The sequence below is a fragment of the Amphimedon queenslandica genome, unplaced genomic scaffold (genome assembly GCF_000090795.2).
Source record: "Amphimedon queenslandica unplaced genomic scaffold, v1.1 AMPQUscaffold_12799, whole genome shotgun sequence".
NCBI lineage: Eukaryota > Metazoa > Porifera > Demospongiae > Haplosclerida > Niphatidae > Amphimedon > Amphimedon queenslandica.
Genome location: NW_003546965.1, coordinates 18,929 through 20,586, shown reverse-complemented (window position 1 = coordinate 20,586; position 1,658 = coordinate 18,929). Strand labels below are relative to the sequence as shown.

Below are 1,658 nucleotides of genomic sequence, written 5' to 3'. Positions count from 1 at the left end.
TTTTCTTCAAACAGCACAATTGGCGTCTTTCCTTGGCAACTTATACCTGCCCATGCATGTACCTTATAGGGGTGTTTTGCTCTATATAATAGGTTTTTAAAAAATACCATTAACGTACATGTAATATTAATATAGTGCTACCTTGGTTTTGGTTTCGGGGGCACCTATTTTCCTTCATGAAATCTCCTGTGGGATTCGAATTCAATTGTACACTCATCACTGTACAGTACATCAGAAAAACCAGTAGTCCTGTGCTCCTGCAACTGATCTTGAGCCAATTTCATTCGCTTCTCTTTATTTGGTCCTCTAATGATCTGGCAGTATGCACTCCCACCGTATGTCCAACCAAGTGTATTGCGAGACTTCAATATTGTTTTCAGTGACAGTGAATGACCTTTCTCAACGAGAAGCTACTGAAGTTGAGTAGCAGTGCTTTCATCATCAGCTTGCATTTGGTCCTATACTATCTTTAAAACTTCTCTGGTTACTTTTGAAGGTCTTCCAGATCCTATATTGTGAAAATAATGAGAAGTGTAGTGGAATTAATACTGACAAACCTGGCCTTTGAGTAATTGAACCAGTTTCCATGTATTTCTTAATCAGTTTGCTCACACCTGAGATTTTGACATCCAGTGCTACAGTAAAATTAGTGGTGAATACTTACTCAAAAACTTACAAAAGGAATGTGAAATCCTCTGTTGTTTGTAAGTGCTGTACACCATTGTCACTAGTCCACCAGATAAATGCGCGCATTTTTGCAATTTGAAAGGGGTAGTAAGTACGGGGTTAATATAAGCTTTACATGTACATAAAATATCATTATGTTTTACAATTCAGAACAAAAATAAAAGTCAGAAAAAGAAATGACTACAAACATGCATTGTAACTCCTAGACTTCATAATAACAGATCACCATTGCACTGTGACAGTCATAGTCTGTCGCTACGGCCCAGTAGAATCACCGTTCCTACATAAGAAGAACCTTACACATAGTAATAAAACCTTTACTTACTGATATCTGGCTACTTTTTAGACCCATATTCTTTGAAACCAGTAGAGTACAAGCGCTAGTAAGTGCCGTTTAGTATAAGTAGTAGACGGTAGAGTAGCCTTGGAAGAGTAGTATATAGTAGCTGTGCAGGGTAGCTGTGCAGTGGGCAAGGACTACCCTGCCCACCAGCTACTCTGCGCATGTGCAATACAAGCACAGCACAAGGGTCAATCCTACGCAGTGGAAGGTACTTTACTGCGCGGTGCAATAGTAGTGACGCTGCAGTTACTTAGCTTTTTTTTCTCTAAACTGTAGTTCGCTGGTCCTTCGTTGCGCATGTGCAAACCGATCAGTGGCAGTAGTGCACTTGGTCAGCCGCAGGACAGTAGCTCAACAGTGAATCGAGCAAAGAGCCTCCTCAACGGCGTTTTATAAGCAGAGAGCAGCAGTAGAGATGAACTTGGAGAGTAAAGACAGCCAAGAGAAGCATCCTCAAGTCTTTTGAGAGCCTCTAGAGTGCATGTGCGCTTGTTACATGGAACATGTGACTGGGCGGTATCAACAGTACTTCCTGGGCATATTGCAGTGAAGAGTAACGAAGTAAAATTACTACCTACGCACTACCTGTGTACTACTTATCTTTTTTTCGCCTTCTACTGTATATGAC

General features: G+C 40.8%; 1 long non-coding RNA gene across 1 annotated transcript; it reads right to left on the bottom strand.

The window, feature by feature from the left end:
• Positions 1–181, bottom strand: LOC109586722 (uncharacterized). Its single transcript, XR_002187205.1, has 2 exons — positions 142–181; positions 1–81 (listed from the first exon to the last, which is right to left on the bottom strand). It is a non-coding gene; the product is annotated as an uncharacterized LOC109586722 (long non-coding RNA).
• Between the last annotated feature and the right edge of the window lie 1,477 nt (positions 182–1,658).